Source organism: Odocoileus virginianus, chromosome 20, assembly GCF_023699985.2.
Source record: "Odocoileus virginianus isolate 20LAN1187 ecotype Illinois chromosome 20, Ovbor_1.2, whole genome shotgun sequence".
Taxonomy (NCBI): Eukaryota; Metazoa; Chordata; class Mammalia; order Artiodactyla; family Cervidae; genus Odocoileus; species Odocoileus virginianus.
The window spans coordinates 28,314,921-28,334,091 of NC_069693.1; positions in this window are offsets into that span (position 1 = coordinate 28,314,921).

Consider the following 19,171-nt stretch of genomic DNA (forward strand, 5'->3'; position numbering starts at 1 on the left):
TTGGTCCTGCTCTGAGAGGCAAAATAACTTGCTCAAACTCATGGAGTTGGCAAGAGATTGAGTTTAGGATCAGTTCCCAATTCAACTGATTCTGAACCCCATGTCTTTTTAACTATATCCAGCTGCATATTTTTAAAAGTACAGTGTAAGTACATAGTGTACTTATATTTGTGTGTGCGTGTGTGTGTCTGTGTATGTGTATCCTGAAGCAGTAGGATTCTTCACGTTTAAATACATAAAGAGATTGTCTATTAGATCAAACAGTAAGGACAGTTTTCAAATATGAGCCATCTCCTTCATTTTGAAGGTGAGCACTGTCGAACACATCCTAAACTCTAACCAGAAATTAACACATGGGGAAAACAGCCACATGGTCAAAGAAATATAGTACACAAATGGTTCTCCCAGCAGTTCATGGATTTTGCCATCCTGTCCTTGGCACTCAAGACTAATGTAATCAGACATTGCTGCTTCCCCAGCTGAGCTGACTTCTCGGTTCACAGAAATAGTCCAGCACTCTGGGAAGCCAGTTAGCAGTTCATGCACGGGCCAAACCACAATGTGGCAGGAAGGAATTTTAAAATGGCTGCTAGTCAATTCCATTTTACCGTGGAAATATAATGAGTCTAGAAGAATCTTTCAGTGCCGGAGAAAGGAGTGGTGTTTCCTCTCTGCTTGGGACAGTATTCCAACTCCTGGCAAAATGGAACCCAACTTTCTGATTCCACTTCATAATCCTTGAGGCAATTTTACAGTAATGGGTTCTTTTTTGCTGAACACAACAAATGGACAATTTCTGTTTTAAGCAGTCTTCTAGTAGAGAAATACCAAAATATCTGTGCAGAAACAGAGAATCACCAACAGAAAAGTGAAAAAGCCCAAAGTGTTTCTAAGTCATTTGTACATTTAGAAAATATATATTAAGTACTTATGTGCAAGGACTAGGTGCAGAATGACTTTATATACTTGCTCCTATCCACAATGAGGTCATTATTTATTATCCTCCTTTTCCTGATGAGGAAACTGAGACTTGCAGAGGTTATTATATGTTTCACCTAACATTTCCCTCAGGAAGTACTGAAAGCATGATTCAAAATTGTATTTGGTATTCTTTCCTCTTGCTGCCTTCCAAATACTTATAAATGTGAATTGAATTTAATTGAATTATGGTGCTATGCACACGAGTGATTAATACATGCTGGCTGAACGAATGGCTAGTGACTATATTTATACCTTGTATTCATAAATTTAATATATGTTGTGCTGGGGGAGATGGCTCAATGGGAAGATGACAGTTAACAAGGTCATTTTCTGAGATGGAAAATACAGAAATGTGTACGTGCCTCCTGCATTTAATATCCCCACAGCTTCTGAAATGGATATTTGCCAGTCAACTGAGAGCTGTTACTTTTTGTTATCTAAAGGTACTGTAGCATCTTGGTCGCAAACAGAATGAAGAGGGGAGATTAATCCCCTGGAAATTTGCTCACATCTCCCTAGAAATGGAAAATGCTAAGGCAGCCAAGAAAACTCCCCTCCTAACTCTCACTTGCTCTGTGAATTCTGATAACTCACCTCCTGACCCTTGGTTTCCTTGTCAGTAAGGGGAAGGGCTACGATTTAGGCTTTTCTCAGATTATTTCCACTCCTGAAATTACACGCAATTTTTTTTATATCCCAAATATTTGTGGTCTGATAATAAATGTTGTGGCCTTACCCCAGCCTTTTTGCACCATGAGACTTTTTTTAAAAGGAAAAAATAAAAGGTTTGATTACTTGATTTGGTATTGCTTATTTTAGCTGAGAATAAGGTGGAGATATCATCTGCTGCCTTCAGAGATCCCAACTCGGTAAACTCTTCTTAAGATTGTCAGTCTACCATGTAATCACATCACCCTTTCTCTGCCCACAGTGTTATGACCCTTTAGTCACCTCATACTGACTTTCAGAGATATAGTAAATCCTGATGGCCTAACGAACCTGTTATAGTCTGACCCTACTCCTCCATCTTCAGCTCATAGGAATCATATCGAAGAGCCTTGCTCCCTGTCTCTTTGGCCCAGAATATGCTGATTCGTACACACTATAAATACATTGTCTGGTTTGCTCACCTGATCGTCTTTCTATAATCAGGCTTTGCCTTGTTTAATATTTACCTGGCCCTTTAGACTGTGACAGTGCTTGCTCCGTACAGCATCCCCAGGGTCCAGCACTGTCCTGGGCACAGAGCAGGCACTTCCATGTCTGGTCAGTAAATGGGTAAGAAGTCTACAGCACTATGGTCCAGTAGTGGGTCAAGTGATCAAACTGTTGGAGCTCTTTGTGGGCAGTTGTGGTAGGAAGTTGTGACTCCAGCCTCAGAAGATGAATGTATTGTAAGTCAAAGCTCTCTCACAAACTGCTGCTGCTGCTAAGTCGCTTCAGTCGTGTCCGACTCTGTGCGACCCCATAGACGGCAGCCCACCAGGCTCCCCAGTGCCTGGGATTCTCCAGGCAAGAACACTGGAGTGGGTTGCCATTTCCTTCTCCAATGCATGAAAGTGAAAAGTGAAAGGGAAGTCGCTCAGTCGTGTCTGACTCTTAGCCACCCCATGGACTGCAGCCTGCCAGGCTCCTCTGTCCATGGGATTTTCCAGGCAAGAGTACTGGAGTGGCGTGCCATTGCCTTCTCCTTCCACTGACTATATCAGTCAAATTAGGCGGTTGGCATAAGTCTCTGGTTCTCTGTCTTCTCTGAAGAGGAAAAATTATCGCTGTTCCTGGGGCTTTTGTGAGGACTAATGACACAGTGCACTCTTAAAAATATGAATGCACTATAGGCATCTTAGGCACTGCTACTATTTTTTATTTCCTAAGGATAAGTGTGATTTTGATTGGCTTATAAGAGCAATTCACACAGAGCACCCTGTTGGAGTACAGACAATGATGATCTTATTAATATAAGTGTTTATCAGGTTACTGAGTGCTCCAAACCACTACAATGCATAAGTATGTAGTCCTTTTCCCTATGTTCCATAAGTATTGTAATTTCTTCGGAATTTCATTTATAAGTTTCTAGCATGCAACAAAGTTTTCCCCCAGAGCAGGGGGGGGTGGGGGGCGGGGGGTGGGGTGGGGGAGGGGAGGGGAATGGATGATTGGCTGCTATGTACTTAAAAATCTAAAAATGGCATCCATAGTAATGTGAAGTTTCTCTGCATTTCTGAAGAATAGTGAGATGTAATTCTACTTCAAATCAAAATAAAGATTTTTTTTTTAACCAGTGTTACCTTGTTAACTGATCACAGTACTGTTGACAATAAAAGAATATATGCATGAATGCATGATTTCATCACTTTATAATTTTTCCTCTATGGCTAATTTGAATGGGTATCTGAGAAGAATAATACAGAAGCCCTCTTGTTTTAGAAGCAAACATTATACACCCACATATGCATATTTGCTCAAACACAATACATTTACTGAGAAAAAGATGTATCAAGTATCAGTAAAAGAAGAATATTATTAACCCAGTGGATTGCAGTTTCCAATTTAAGAAAAGTGGCAGGATTGATTGTTATATTTCACAGGAAAGTGTTCATAAAATTTGAATTTCTATCAGATTCCGGCTGCACGTATTACTGTTTGTGTTGTGTTTTTTCAAGTTTCTTTTGCGTTTTTCTCTGAGAAATATTATGGCTGAGAAAGTTGGTATTGAATTCCTAAACCTGAGGTTTTAGTCTTAGAAGGTCCCATTTTCAGATCTACAACCAGGGGCACATTACTTCATACCATCCACTCATTTAGTTTCCTCACTTGAAAAAAAAATCAACATAAAGCTAGGATCAGACTTCATGGATATTTTGAGATGGTAGCAAATTAAACCCCCAGCTCAGAATTTGCGACATGTAGGCATTTAATAAATGCTGATTGCATTTAATTAAACATTGAATCACTCTCTAAAAGTATTGTGGGAAATTAGAGAAGATTTTAAACATTTCCTATTCTCATTCTCTCAGCTCCATTTAAAATCATGATTTTTTTTTTCTTTTTTTTTTTTGTGGATGACCTTTCCCTAAACTATTTTATTGAAGGCAAGAAACGATTTAATTAAAAATTAAAGTCAAAAAAGTTTCTCCTGGGATTCAAACTGCTCCTGCTCTCCTCAGCATAAAATGTTGGCTTTTAGACAAGAGTATTGATGAAAAGAATTTGTTCTTGCTGTTAGAACAACCCCATCAGAGCAGTTCTTCAAGAGGTGAGTTGTGGACTTTTATTCATAATTAGATATTTTAGTTTCAAAGTAGCTGCTTTGAAATATACAGGTTGGACTTAGGGGGAAGAAAAGAATTTAGGGATTTAGGGACATTGTCATTTCCTTGAAAGATGTTATCTGAATGTATCTGAAGAAGGTCACTGAATCCTAGAAGTGCTGTCCTAGCCCCCTCCCCATTTCAAAAAAAGCTATCTCTGATTAAAACTCCTCCTCACCTCATTAAGACTCACCTCCTAGACGTCTTTACACAGACACCTTTATAGGTTGCCAGCATGTGTTTCTGTGACTCTCCTTTACTAGATGTCCATGGTACACCACTTCCTGCCACCTTCTGGATGGACTTGTTCTGACTCAATACGTTATTCCTATCATTCATTACTGGGGGCTTTCCCAGTGACTCAGAGGTAAAGAGTTTGCCTGCAATGCAGGAAACTCGCCAGAGACTCGGGTTCCATCCCTGAGTTGGGAAGATCCCCTGGAGGAAGGCATGGCAACCCACTCCAGTATTCTTGCCTGGAGAATCCCAGGAACAGAGACTGGTGGGCTGCGGTCCATGGGGTTGCAAAGTGGGTCAGACATGACTGAAGCGACTAAGCACATCAACCATTACCATCAAGTCACGGTGTTCAGGGAGCTTCGGACACCATGATCCCTTCAGAGAGGTATGTTTGATTTCCATCTTAGAACATCAGCCATTTAATTCATTTGCTGGTATTACCTACATAATCCCCAAGAGGTAGTAACAACTATTGTAACTAATTTATGAATCCTATTTACCTGGCTTTAATTTCTAGGCACTTTTCAGACCCCACATCACCTTTTCTGAGCCCAGAGACAAATAAAGATATGATGCTTCTTCTCCTGACTTTCTAATGTGTCATGGGGCCTGTGTGAGAAGCAGCAGCCAGGATGTGCTCGGGTTGGGGGTCCCAAAGTCTTTCTGTTGATCCATTAACACAAGTGAACACTGGCTTCCTTTTTTAATCTAACACCTACTGCCTAGGTAACAATATTATTAATTCTCCCAGCCTACAAATAGATCTTCAGTCTATGAAGGAAATTTTCTCAGCAGAGAGTTTTCTCAGGTCTTTAACAGAGTCAGGAGAAAGGCTGTTAAGAGAGTTACATCTGAAAAGAACATTGAAGAAAAGACGCAATTTCTCCAGCACTTCTCAGGACATGGGGGCAGCTGTTCTCCTTAAAAGTTTGCAGAAACAGTTTCAGATTTACCTAAGTGAGACACCTGTATGAAAGCATGTTTGTTTCTTTTTCAATAAAGTTTCATCTCATGTGGCAAAACTCTGCTTGTTAGTAAACACTACTAAAGTCCTATATTGAGGATCCGGAGGCTAAATTTTGGTTCAGAGAAACAGAGTGCTAGATAAAATGAGGGCAGTGTGAAATGAACATAGACATGGGGAGTTTCACAAATGGCTAGCCTGTGTTAGCAAATGAAGTTTCATACTCAATCATAAAAAGGAATGCATTTGAGTCAATTATAGTGAGGTGGATGAACCCAGAACCTATTACACAAATAAGTCAGAAAGAGAAAAGCATATATTAACACATATTTATGGAATCTATAAAAATGGTATCTATTTGCAGGTCTGGAACAGAGACACAGATATAGAAAACTGACTTTGGACACAGTGGGGAAGGAAAGGGTGGGATTAGGTGAGAGAGTAGCATTGAAACATATACATTATCATATGTAAAATAGATAGCTAATGGGAAGTTCTGGAGATAGAAATGGCAACTCACTCTAGTATTCTTTCCTGGAAAATCCCATGGACAGAGGAGCCTGGTGGGCTACAGTCCACAGGGTCTCAAAGAGTGGGACACAACTTGGCAACTGAGCAGTGGGAAGTTGCTCTATAACACAGGGAGCTCAACAAGGTGCTCTGTGACAACCCAGCGGGGTGGGGTGGGGTGGAGGGTGGGCTGGAAGTTCCAGGGGGAGAGGGCGTATGTATATTTACAGCTGGTTCACTCTGTTGTATGGCAGAAGCCAACACAATATTGTAAAGCAATCAACCTCCAATTAAAAATAAATTTTAAAAATATAGAACCTGCACCCTTTTGTCTTTTGACTTTGCTATGCTCTTTAGTATGGTTTTGTAAACTGTCAACTTCCAATGATCACATATATTATAGATATAAAATCTAGATATGTAAGAACTTCATGAGAACTTATTCAAAGAACTTCATGAAAACTTATTCAATTAAATGGAGCATTTAGTCCTCCCAGCTTCTCTATATGATGTTTATAAACTAAAGAATCATTGATCAATTATTATAAATATTGATAACAAGAAACTATTCCATAAAGAATTTACTATTTGAAAGAAAAATGATAAAATAAAAATAAAAATTATTTTAAAGAGTATTTTGCAATAATTTCTTAATTTCTTATGTCAAAAACCTAAGGTGCCAAATTCTTGGATCACTATTTTCAAACTAGAAGTTTGAAGTAGAAATAAAATTAACATACACCTTTTGTCACTTTGTTTTCCCTCTGACCTCACATCTGTAAGGTTAGCACACTCATGTTTAGTCATACCTAAAGTCTGAGTTTACAATGATAAATTATTCCTTCACAACCATTTTTTTTTTATGTAAGATCTTTTATGTGAAATTCATTGGTTTTATCCCTAAGGTGAATGTGAAAGTCACTCCAACATGAAAGTCATGTCCAACTCTTTACAACCCCATAGTAAAGCTAATAATAGTACCTTTCTCAAATAATTGTTACAAGAATTAAACATGTAAACCCATGTAATGTATTTTAACAGTTATATCACATAAAGTTTTGGCTATAAGCCTCATAACTATTGCTCAAAATTAAGTTCTGCCTTTTTGACTATAAGTGTAATATATACGTAACTTCCACACCCCTCAATCTAAAGTGATAGGTCCGTTTGGGCCAATAATCAAACATTTCTTGAACAATAAGGCAGAACCTTCCTTCCTTCTTCTTCTTTTTTTAAAGCTTATAACCAGGTCCCATCTTTTGCCATTAATAAGAATTTGGGTGGCCTGGTTTCCCATGAACAGTGTGGTTTCGGTGGGCTTCTCTTAACTTCCACATGAATATATTTTCTCAGGGATCATACCACCTTTAGGAATTTCTGATGAGAGATGGGAAAAGGAGTAATTCCTGGTCCTACCTATCTACCCCATTGTTTCTTTAGCATACCTGGACCCCCAGCCCCAGGCTCCGCTGTCCCAAAAGCCCTATAATGTTTGCTCCTTGATGGGTTTCAAACCCCCCGTCTGCTCCACTGCTGGCCGGTTTGGGCTTTACCAAAATTTCTCCCTATTGATCCTCCTATATTCATTCTTTCTACCTTTCAAGTGATCTTGTCTAATCCATCTTGTCCATTGGCTAATCACCAGAGTGACATTTCTAAGAAACGTATTGGATTACATCAATGCTTAGAATCCTCTATTGTTTACTCATAGCTAACATTATGAAATGATGCAGAATACCCCTGACACCAGCTGCTGTCTACCATTCTTGCCTCCGATACCTACGTATATTGGATGCTTAAAAAGTTCATTCGGGTTTTCCAATAGGATGTATCTATGTAACCAGATATAAAGAACTATTTGTTGTTGTTTAGTCACCAGGTCACATCCGACTCTTTTGTGACCCCGTGGACTATAGCCTTCTGTCCATGGGATTCTCCAGGCAAGAATACTGGAGTGGGTTGTCATTTCCTTCTCCAGGGGATCTTCCCAATTGAGACGTTGAACCTGTGTCTCCTGCACTGACAGGCATATTCTTTACCACTGAGCCACCAGGGAAGCCCAAAGAACTATTTATGGTTCTTTAAACACAAAAAACATTTCAAACAAAGGATCTTCCCTACTGGAAGATCAAGTCTGATTTCGTATCTTGTGAATAGTAGCTCAGAAAGTTTAATTGCCAGTAAAGAGGGGGACGTGTTACTCTAGGGATTGCAATAATATAAAATGAAACAGAAGGGTACATCACACATCCGTGTTTAGTGGAAAAAACAACTAAAAGGATGGATGGTAGTAAATAACGCTTGATAAGATGTGAAATATCTCCCCAGTTTTTCTTATTTCTTTGGTTATTTGTAATTCCTAGCACTTGTTGTTTTTCAAAATGCCAATTATGTTGCTATTTAAAAAAAAAATAGGAACAAAAGAAAGATAGGAACAAGCTAGCTGACTACTTGTCTCTGCAGGTTAGTACAAAACAATGACACATTAGATATTTTAGAATGAGGAATTTAATGGATTATCTAATACACTGTGTAAGAATTTGCTGTTCTTACCAAGTGATTAAGTTTAGAATGGAACATTAATTAATTTGAATGGATGCTTGCTAGTGTGCCTCAAAAAACATGAGTTCTGTTATGTAGTATGAATGTCAGGCTTTATAAAACCAGCACACACACAATAATCATATCAGAAAATTTTAGAACATATTTTATATTCAACGAAAATCTTTCCTCCCCATCTCTCAGAAACTCTCAGCACTTTCATGTCTGCATTGCTCACATCACTTGATACCTTTATTTGTTTGCTGGAGGCATTCTGAAAATGCTTGGTGAGCTGGTTTGCTCACAGATTATTCCAAAATCACAACATTTAGGAGAGAGAGGAATAAAATAGTGCTGGATGACACTAGATGAATTCTGCAGTCTCTACATACACAATCTATGTGTGATTAAATAAGAAAGTAAAAAGTACAAACCCCTGAGCTATTGGTTCTGGCTAGGAAAAAAAATGCTCTTTATGTTATCTTAATGGCATACTGTTTCCAAACCTTAACCCTTCTCACTTGTCATTTTCCTCTAGAAGGTAGAAGTGCATTTTAATGGCAGAAACAATTATAGGAAGTAAACTAATATAGCCATTATTAAACATTTATTAAGGTCCCACTGTGTGGGAGCCACTGATGCATTTTAAAAATAACTTTCTCACTATAACACTTGCACTCTAACCTAACTCATTTTGCATTTAATTTTTTAATGTAGATAGAAAATTGTAATAGTTGTTTCTGTAATTCCAGTGAGTTGCAGAAGAGAAGTGAAAAAAAAGTGATATTTTTTATTAGTCTTCAGGAGTAATGCTCTGTAGGGATCATTAAATAGCAGTACAAAGTGCATCGTGGGCTCCTCCTAACTCTGTGGGGGTAGACTGTAACCTGGGGTTCCTCACAGCCTGGGGATTTGGGGTGAGAAGCTCGTATTAATTGGTTAGTGTAGGCAAGGTAGACAGCTGCTGCTCTGAAGTCGTTGAAGATGGTCAGGTGTGGACATTCTGGCTGGTCACAGGGAGCACAGTAGCAACGACTGCGAGTGCTCTCAGGGCCTCTGGTGCTGAGCCTGTCCTGTCCCAGTGAGAGCTGTGCCAGAGCACCCTGTTTGTTTCTCGGGGGATAAGCTTGCACGCTCCTTCCTGCAAGCACGTTGTCTTCCATCATTTGCCTGTCCACAGAGTTGGATAGAAGGGTGAACATTGGACTCAAGCAGATTCTTCCATGAAATTAGGACCCTCTATGAGGGTAAACAGAGAAGGCAATGGCACCCCACTCCAGTGCTCTTGCCTGGAAAATCCCATGGATGGAGGAGACTGGTAGGTGGCAGTCCATGGGGTCGCTAAGAGTCGGACACGACTGAGAGACTTCACTTTCACTTTTCACTTTTATGCATTGGAGAAGGAAATGGCAACCCACTCCAGTGTTCTTGCCTGGAGAATCCCAGGGATGGGGTTGCACAGAGTCAGACACGACTGAAGTGACTTAGCAGCAATGAGGGTAAAAGACCTACTTTTCCTTCTGCATGATAAACTTAAGGATATGGGTTCCTCGCTAACCAGAACCACTTTCCCAACTCCAGGAAGAAACCATACCTGAAACAGTAGAGAATCAGACTGACAGAGAAATAGAAATGGAGATACAGAGAAAAGTAATGGAGGAAGGGAACTGGGAGGGGAGGGAGGCTGAAGAAGGAGTGGGGAGAGAAAGAACAGGAGGGAGAGGAAAATACTGTGAAAGGATGGTGAGGGTGATGAAGATGATAATGAGTGTGATTGCGTCTTTTCATCTCCTGTGACTCAATTCATATATACCTACAACCTTTCCGATTATGGAAGGAAGGTTCAAACTTAAGAAAGCGTTAAGCTTTCTTGTTTAAGCTTAGCTTCTGTTTCCATTGCTTACAACCAAAAATCCCTGAGCTTTGTGCAGCCAGTTTTCTGAGTTTCCCTCCCCTCATCTGCTCTGCAGAAAGAAATGTGCATATGCTGAATATGGTCCACAAGTAGATCTATGTAACTATGAACAGGACTATAGTACCTGCCAGCTATTTTCAGCAAACACTTTTGTCATCTTTATGGAGGTCTCATTTTTAAAAATCATTCGTGTAGGGAGATATAGGTTGGATATGTGTATGGATGACTTGTTGGCTGATGGCTGGGTGGGTGGGAGGAAAGAATGATTGTTACTGGGTCTTTCTATCATGATTGTTGTTAGAATAAGCAAAATCAAATAAGCTCACCATCCCCCCTACCCCGAATGTTGCTTTAACATTTATTTCTGCCTGATAGGTCTATGATCTATACTTCCATATCTACTTATCTCATTGAAACTTATGAGATGCACTTGGGTACCTGCTTCTTATTTTACAGCCAAGTAACCAAGGTGCAGGGGGCACCAGTGGTAAAGAACCAGTATGCCTAATGCAGGATATATAAGAGATGTGGGTTCACTCTCTGCATCTGGAAGATCCCCTGGAGGAGGGCATGGCAACCCACTCCAGTATTCTTGCCTGGAAAATACCCATGGAAAGAGGAGCCTAGCGGGCTATTGTCCATAGTGTTGTAAAGAGTTGGACACAACTGAAGCGATTTAGCATGCACCCACACAACCAGGGTTCAGTGAGACCCAGAGATTAATGTAAGTTGTCACAGTCATTGACAGACCAGGTGTGTGAACCCTGGTTTTCACTAAAAGTGCACCTCTAGTCTTGTGCTATGAATAACAACACCTCCTTCACAAATTCTTGGACAGAAGTGTTGTGTGTGATGTTTTATTCTCTCATTTTTTACTCTCTTTTCATTCCTTATTGTCTTTTTCCTCTCTCAAACTGTCTCCTTAAAACTTATCCTCTATTCTGTCCTTATCTATTCAATTTCAGATGAGTCCCTTCTTTCTAGGCTACTTCATAATAGCTGGTCAAGGGCTACAAGTAAGGCAGAAAAGAGAGAGTTTGGGCAGAATTTTTGTTTTCTTATGAGATACGTATATTTTTCTACCCAATTGGGGTTAGGTCTATTAGTATGACTTGCTTTGACTAATGAAATATGATCAGCTTTGATACATGTCACATTGGAGTCAAAGGTTTAAGAACCACCCTAGGGTTCTATTTTTTTTTTTCCCCCCTCACTACCAGAAAACAGTTCTGGGTGCAGGGATACCCTAGATCCTGGAGTGTAGCAGACACTTGGCGCAGAGTGGCAAGAAACCTACAGACAACATGTATCATGTGTGAGAGATGAAACTGTGTTTGTAATCCACTGTGACCTGAAGGTTCTTTGTTACACAAGAAAGCTTCAGCTCATAAATACAAAGAGCAAGAGCACTTTTTCGGCACTTCTGAGCTTTTTCAGGCTCTATGTCATGTGAGACTCATATTAATGTTCTAAGTAAGTCAGGTTTGTTATGATTCCCATTTTAGAAATGTGGAAATTCAGGCTTAGATGGTATGTAAAAAAGAACAAATGATTCTCAATCAGGAAGTGGAAAAAATAGTGAAGCTCTCTTGATACGTTTTTTAGCTTTCTGCCCTTAATCACATTCTGTCACATAAATGCGCTCAGTCTTGGCCGTTTCTGAACTCATTGGAAGCTACATTTAGCCATTCAGGATACTTAAGTGCACTTACATGAGAAGGACATGAATCATTCAACATTATCCTGGTGACCTGAAAAGTTCATGCAAAGAGCCTTCCTTATGCCACACTGAGGTTTATTCATCCGAGAGGCTTCATCTCAAAGATGTGTTTGGCCCAGGCTTGACATAGTGCATCCTGAGTTAGTAAGGGCCCGTTGGCCTGTGAGCCCAGCCACAAATGGGACCGGCCACATCAGACACTGGGGAGAACTAAGGCAGGTCAGCAAATCCCTGTTTCTAGGGAAAGAGCAGAATCAGAGAAAGGATCGTGGTGGGTCCTGAGCTGAGTCAGGTGGGGATGAGCTCAAATTTGGGCAGAGGGACACTTGAGAATAGAGCCCTGGGGATTAGAGAAGAGCTGAGCTTGTATGGGGGATCCATTACCCAGGAAACTAAGAGGTATCTATTCCAAACCTAGAGGAACCAGGCAAACAGTGTAACATCCAGTCCCATGGGCTTCATGATGACTCTTCATGTTTCAATTTTCCGGTGAGAAAATTGGACTGTGTATTCACATTTTAGATGTTTTAGTTCAGCTGTAATTCCACTCTTTGCTTTTTATAAGTTTTTTTTTTTTTTTTTGGCATTCTGTTAACGTTACCTCAGAACAACCACTACTCTCTGTCTCTCTCTCTCGAATGAGATACTATGAATACTTGCCAGAAATATCAAGTTAATGCCCAAGCCAGCTCTATGTTCTGATTTATCTTCCACGTTGACTCCGAGTAACAGAGCCATACATTAAGGAACAAAGCTCGCTGCCGGGGTATTTATAACCTTGTCTTTTAAAACATTTGGCAGACGTTCAGACCTTCCATATGTTCACCGTATTAAACTTTACCATAAAAGGAACTTAAGAGTTACATTTGAAGAAAGCTGGTATTGTATGGTCTGAAAGTCTGGCGGTTAAAAAAAAAAAATAATCAAGTCCAACTTGAAATAACAGACATTCTGTGATCCTGCTGAAAGTTTAAATGCCACACAACAAAGTTGTGCTCTCCCTAACACTGCAGATGTCATATTCCAGGAATATTTTCAGTGACTCAAAGCAGATACATTGAGCTTCTGAGCCTGGTTTAATAAGGATGCATTCCTGAGCTGTGAGGACTAGAAAGCAAGGATACGGGTGGGGGCCACACCAGCCTCAGTGGCACAGTTAATTTCTTCCAGCATCCTTAAAGGCTATGGAAGCCGGGAAGCATCCTATGGGGGCAGAATTCATCTCGTAGGTCAAGCAAATCTATGGTAATATGGGAAGAAAACACGGGACTCTATTTTTATATTCATACACAGGCATACTTCGCTTTATTGTGCTTCACTTTACTGTGCTTTGCAGATACTGTACTTTTTACAAATTGAAGGTTTGTGGCAACCTTGCATTGAGTAAGTCTATCAGCACCATTTTTCCAATAGCATTTGCTCACTTTGTGTCTCTGTGTAATACTCTGTCAAGTCTCACAATATTTCAGACTTTTTCACTATTATTATATTTGTGACAGTGATTGGAGATCACTGATCTTTGCTGTTCTGACTACAACATGATGAAGGCTCAGATGATAATTAGTTAATACAAAATGCTATTACACACTTACACTACAGTATAATGTAAGCATGAACAGTATAGTGTAAACATAACTTTTATAAGCACTGGGAAACCAACAACATTTGTATGACTTCTTTTACTGTGATGCTTGCTTTATCGTGTGGGTCTGCAACTGAATCTGAAATATCTCCCAGGTATGCTTGTATTTAAATAGAATTTATATCTGTTTATTCAAAACAGAGAAAAAAATTTCCTGATACTTACACGTTGATCGAACCTGGTGCTATTAATTTCTCGATCTTTCAGAGGATACCAAGTCATAAACAATGTCCAATGTACTCTGCAAAAAATTGAGAATTCTGTAACTTAAGATTGGCAATTATTCTACTGTGGTTATGTTTTGAAGTCCTGTAGGTTTATGGATTACTTACTCTGGGTTTGACTAAATTAACCCATTTAAAAGAAGTGGACTTTTAAAATTCCTGAAAAGAGAATATTGATTGAAGATAATACTAATAAGGCAAGCAGAGAAGTAGACAAGAGAAGAAACTGCTACTCTGGAGGATGAGATTTCATCAGCCACATTTCAAATTAATGTAATAACAATCTAGTCAGATTAATGAATTAGATAAGCCAAAAGGTAGCCTAAATGCAATATAGTATTTAGCTTCTGTAGTAATTGGATTCTGAAACAGAAAAAGACCAATGGTAAAACTGGTGAAATTCAAAGTCTATGGTTTGATTAATAGTATTGTATCAATGTTAATTTCTTAGTTTTCATAAATAGTTGTATACACAATTAAAATTAAGAGAAACTGGATGAAGGATATAACATGAACAATTTTTACTATCTCTGCAAATTTTTCTGTAAATTCTAATCATTCAAAATATAAACCTTATTAAAATAATTCAAGGTGAACTGATGATGAATAGTTATAAAGGGAATTTTAAATCCTGGAAATGTTAAGATCTATTGAAGATCTTTATTATATATCCAACAACATATTTGACAAAATATTTTATATTTACTTTTATTTTTTCAGTTTCATAAAGCTATAATTGAAAAATAAAATTATAAGCTACTTAAGGTGCCCAACATGATGATTTGATACACTTACACATTGTGAAGGAATTCCCCCATCAATTTAACATATCCATCATCTTACATATTTATTGTGTGTGTGAGAATGTTTAAGCTCTATCCTCTTAGCAAATTTCAATTATACAATATAGTGTTATAAATTATAGTCACCATGCTACACATCAGACTCAGATCTTATTCTTATAACTGAAAATTTGTACTTGTTCACTGATTCCTCTTTCTATCTCCCACCCCTTCCCCCTGGCAATCACTTTTCTACACTTTGTTTCTGTGAGTCCAACTTTTTAAGAAAGTAATTTTAAAGACAAATCATCATCCCTTAAATCTAACCTCATACTAAGTATATAATCTATTCATGAAGAAATAGAAATAACAGTTTTGAAAGTAGCTCATCCTATGGAGAGAACATCTTGAGACTTTCTATTGTTATGTGATTTTCTTGCTAAAAATGATTTACAAAACTATCAAACGTTCACAGTTAAAACATGTATTGCCAACAAGTAAAATATATTGAAATAATAAAAATTCATAGCATAAGAAAAAGAGAGTAAGTGATACATCAGTAATAAATGATTTATGATGTTGGATTGTTCTGTTTCTCGAATAGGATTCACTTTAAGACAGCATTATGATGAGGTGGTGATGGGCTTTGTTGTTCAGTCACTCAGTCATGTCCGACTCTTTGCGACCCATTGGACTGTAACATGCCAGGCTTCCCTGTCCTTCACCGTCTCCCAGAGCTTGCTCAAACTCATGTCCATTAAGTCAGTGATGCCATCCAACCATCTCATCCTCTGTTGTCCCCTTCTCTTCCTGCCTTCAATCTTTCCCAGCATCAGGGTCTTTTCTGACGAGTCAGCTCTTCGAATCAGGAGGTCAAAGTATTGGAGCTTCAGCATTAACATTAGTCCTTCCAATGAATATTCATGATTGATTTCCTTTAGGATGGACTGCTTGGATCTCCTTGCAGTCCAAGGGACTCTCAAGAGTCTTCTCCAACACCACAGTTCAAAAGTATCAATTTTTCTGTGCTCAGCCTTCTTTATGGTCCAACTCTCATATCCATACATGATTACTGGCAAAACCATAGCTTTGTCTAGATGGACCTTTGTCTGCAAAGTAATGTCTCTGCTTTTTAATATGCTGTCTAGGTTGGTCATAGCTTTTCTTTCAAGGAGCAAGTGTCTTTTAATTTCATGGCTGCAGTCACCATCTGCAGTGATTTTAGAGCCCAAGAAAATAAAGTCAGTCACTGATGATGGGAGGGGAAATGGCCAATTGAATTCATAAGAAATATAATTGACTGCCTTACCAAATCTTCTTTTATTAAACAAACAGCTCTTTCTCCAAACCTTGTTTTAAAACTCTGATAATCTACAATATCACTTAACTGCAATGCCGTTTTTAGAAATCCTTTCTAAAATCTGGAGAAAGATACTATGACTAAGACATGTTCATATTAGTAAATCTATTTCTAAGAATTCATTGCAGAGGATAACCAGAGATCCGTTATTTTGCATTAAATAAGAATGTTTATCTCAGCATTATCTACAACACCAGGAAAAAAACAAACAAACAAACAAACAGGAGTGACTTAAATACCTCCAAGGTAAATGATGATACACCGATTTAGTAAAAGCCTAATAATCCTGTTACAAATATTATATAAAGGTGTGAAAACATATGAAGGATATTTTTAAAAAGGAGTCTAATATATATGTGCAAGATGATTTAAATAGAAGAAGAAAACAAAACAAACAAACAAAAAACACAGAATGTGAACTTACTCTAAGCCTTATTTCTCTCATTTGGAAAATGGAGATTATGATACCACTCATTTCATAGGATGGTTGTGAGAACTCCCTAATGCTTAGGAGGCTGCTCTGATATAGTACTTTGCACGTAATAGGTGTACGTTGACTGAGGCTGATGTTAATTGCATTTTGAAAACCTCAGTGGAGCCTGGCTGCTAGATGGGCTCTGGGTATGTTATTTCAGTGAAAGAACTCCAGCTCGCTGGTCAATGCCTGCAGGAAAGACTTCTGCTTAAGATGGATGTAGGATCCCCCAAATGTAGGTGAAATGCCTGCCACTGAAGTATTTGCTACATGCAGGTATTTGGGTCAAGTTCACCTAGAGCCCCTCTACTGCCTGGCACGCTGATCTGCATTTGCAATACAAGTTAAAAAGGTAAAATTACTTCTCCCAAGTCGTTCATCGAGTATTGTGTCATCCTTCCTTACTGGTTTTTCCTTCTTGTACCTTCTTCTCATTCCAATTCCATCTGCCTTTAGTCTGCCCCACCATCTCTCTCTTGGTCTATTATAGTAACACTTGTTTTTACATCCCGATTTCTATTCTATTTCTGCCTCATGCAATATCAAATCTCCCCTCTTACAAACAGATGCATCTTTCAAAATTTAAATCTGAGCAATTTGGTTCTTTTAAAAAAATACTTTTCTTTTTTTGGGCTTCCTATTTTTCACAGGGTGAAATTGATTGGTGCAGCATAAACACATTTATCATTGAATCTCAGTATGCTTTTCAGATGCATTTCAGACCAATCTCACCGTCCATGTTTTGCTTTTCTACTGCAGAAAAACCTGCGCTTCCTTGAACACATTATTAGTTACACTTTGCCTAGACAACACACTGATTCTGTTTCTGGAAACCTCTAATCCCAGTTTCCTGTCTTGTGAAGTCTTGCTTCATTTTCTGTTGTCAGAAACATGGGATGTTTCCTTGTCTCCTCCAGGAAGCTTGCTTTCTCCTCCCACAGAAAGATTATTTCTCCTTTTTTTTTTTTTTGCATTAAAATAAACAAAAAACAACTATGACTAAACTTCATATTATCTTACCATGTGACATTGCATTGACTATTGTTGTTCAGTTGCTCAGTTGTGTTTGACTCTTCTTGACCCCATGGACTGCAGCACACCGGGCTTCCCTGTCCTTCACCATCTCCCAGAGTTTGCTCAAACTCATGTCCATTGAGTTAGTGATCCCATCCAACCATCTCATCCTCTTTGGTCTCCTTCTCTCATTGCTTTGTGCCTATCTCTATTCTTGAAGGGCTCTCTGTGATTTATCTATATCCCCAGGCCAACACCAGTATTTCATATCAGCAGGCCCACAGCTGATGGCTGATGATGTGACTAGCAAATGCTTTTTAAAAACATTTTACTGATGTATAGTTGACTTACAAATACTTTTTGAATATGTGCTATGTATAGAAACCTCCCACTATTAATAGGCATAAGAAGGTGACTCTGAAGGCCCCAGATAAAATACAAATATTACTTAAGTAGCATTCACTGTATTAGTGTGAAATATTTATCATTTGAATTTTTTGGTTAATTTTCCTATGGTGTATAACAGTATTATAGATAGTTACAGGTACTTAAAAAAAGTCATCAAAACACTTCCCTTAGTCTTTCTCTAGTTGACTTCATTCTTAGGTAAGTCCTCCTCACATACACACAAGCTTCCGCCCTGTAGACTTATATCCTTCCAAATAATAGGCTGCTCTGAGGAAATCTTTATATTCTAACAACTAATGAATGCAAAACTTACTAGTGTGATTCTTATTTGGTCAAATGTAGGTCATGCCTCAATCTCTAAATGAATCACTGTCTTAACTCTGATTTACTAGGCAGAGATCAGAGACAAATAAAACCTCTGGACTGAAAAAAGAAGCGTGGTTTTCTAAAGAGGTGTGTGTGTGAGTGTGTGTGTGTGTGTGTGTATTAGTTGCTCAGTCGTGTCCGACTCTTTGTGACCCCACGGACTGTAGCCCACCAGACTTCTCTGTCCATGGAATTCTCCAGGCAAGAATACTGGAGTGGATTGCTATTCCCTTCATTTTTATTAATATAGAAATGAGAGAGAGAGAGAAATATGGTATATTGGACAAAGAAGAAATAGTTGCCCACCACAGAAAGGTTAAGCAAATAAGATACTTCTTTAACACTGTAGGTCCATAACGGTTCCCCTTTTCTGCGTGTGCCTTCAAGGTCCATCTCAAATAGAGTTTCCTTTGTGAAGTCTTTCCTGAAACCCCAGGAAGCATGAGTCACGTGCCCTGCGCTCCCTAGCACCTGACTGTGCTTCTGGCCTTGCACAATCATGTCATACTGTAAGTGTGTGTTCACCATTGTCTTCCCTAATAGAATGTACATTCCTCAGGGGAGGGCCAGTCTGTATGTTCCTCTTCCTTTTGTGTATCTTCAATCCCTATTGAACATGCCAGAGTCACTCTCTTAATGTTTGCTTGGGAATTTCCTGGTGGTCAGGTGATTAGGACTTTAGGCTCTCACTGATGAGGGCCCTGGTTCCATGCCTGGT